This window comes from Solanum verrucosum, unplaced genomic scaffold (genome assembly GCF_900185275.1).
Source record: "Solanum verrucosum unplaced genomic scaffold, falcon-dt-bn FXZP01000257.1, whole genome shotgun sequence".
NCBI classification, from domain to species: domain Eukaryota; kingdom Viridiplantae; phylum Streptophyta; class Magnoliopsida; order Solanales; family Solanaceae; genus Solanum; species Solanum verrucosum.
In genome coordinates this window covers 3,702,400-3,703,843 of record NW_026020539.1, presented here as the reverse complement: position 1 = coordinate 3,703,843, position 1,444 = coordinate 3,702,400, and the positions used below count along the sequence as shown (strand labels likewise).

Here is a 1,444-nt window from a genome sequence, read left to right as displayed (position 1 = left end):
TTCTGGGTTTATTATTCTCTTTACGTAAGTTCATGATTTCTTCATCTAAAACTATGAATTGAGTTCTTGCTAATATGGGTAACTAAATCCACAACTAGGGTTGTGGGAACCATGAGCAATTAACAATGTATAAATAGTAAATAAGCAATTCTTGAATAGTGTTTTGCATGCATTGATAATTCTTTCGGTTAGAAGTCTTTTTAACGAGTGCACGCGTTAGAACTCACCTTATTGCTACTTGCCGGACCAAGGAGGTAATCAACAAGAAAAGAATTATCAACATAGATTTAGTGTGATACTATCTAATAGGCTAGTGTGGATTGATGCGATTATGATGTATAATATGAGGTAGAGGTAAGGATTAGTAAATTATACACACATAGCCGGACCAAGGTGCGGGGTGAAATTCTCTAGATGCCGGACCAAGGATTTATAGATACCTAACTTATCACTTTGCATGTAATACACTAGGAAAGGATAGTTATTACTATGATTATTGCGTTATGAGCTTGTGGGGAATACGTATACCCTAGTTATTTCTCTCATCTTGATAACAACCAAAATTGAGTTTTGATTACTGATTACTTATTAAATTCTTACTATTTGTTTCACACAAACAGAACCCCCCCCCCCCCTTTAATTACATGTTTCTGGAAGTAATTTGACTAATTGAATATAATTGTTGGTTAAAGTAAGTCTAAACCATTTTTCTCGTGGGATTGACCCCAACCTACAAGTTGGGTTCTTTACTTGATAACGATCGCTTATGCTTCTTTAGGGAGGTGTAATTTGAGAGTACCAAAATCTTATTGCAATTTTCTTTTCAACATTCTCAAAAAAAAATTCTTTAATTTTCTGAAAATTTTGCAATGGGTAATTTCACAAAGGAATAAATTGACATAATTGTTGTTGGAGCTGGACCATCTGGTATAGCTGTATCAGCCTGTTTAAACAAATTTGGCATAAACAATGTTATTTTAGAAAAACAAGATTGTTGTGGTTATTTGTGGAAGAAAAAGACTTATGATAGACTTCTTTTGCATCTATCAAAGGACTTTTGTTCATTGTTGTTTATGCCACATGCAACTTCATCACCTAAGTCTATGCCGAAAAAAGAATTTATTCAATACTTAGATGAGTAGGTTGAGCATTTCAACATCAAGCCAAAATTTCAAACTTGTTCTGAATCGGCCTTTTACAACAGTGGAGAAAAGAAATGGAATGTCAAATCAAGAAATTTGACTAGCAAAAAAATTGAAATATATGCTAGTGATTTCTTGATTTTGGCTACTGGAAAAAATAATGAAGGTTATAGTCCAAATATAGAAAATTTCTAAGGAGAAACATATAAGTGATTATAGATCTGGTGAAAAATATAAGGATAAAAAGGTATTGGTCGTTGGATCAGGAAATTCTGGGATGGAAATAGCTTTTGATCTTTCAA

At 33.0% G+C, this 1,444-nt stretch overlaps 1 pseudogene; it reads left to right on the top strand.

Annotated features, from left to right (window-relative positions):
• Positions 1-869: 869 nt before the first annotated feature.
• The window catches only part of LOC125809959 (probable indole-3-pyruvate monooxygenase YUCCA10), a 22,528-nt pseudogene continuing 21,953 nt past the window's right edge, over positions 870-1,444 (top strand).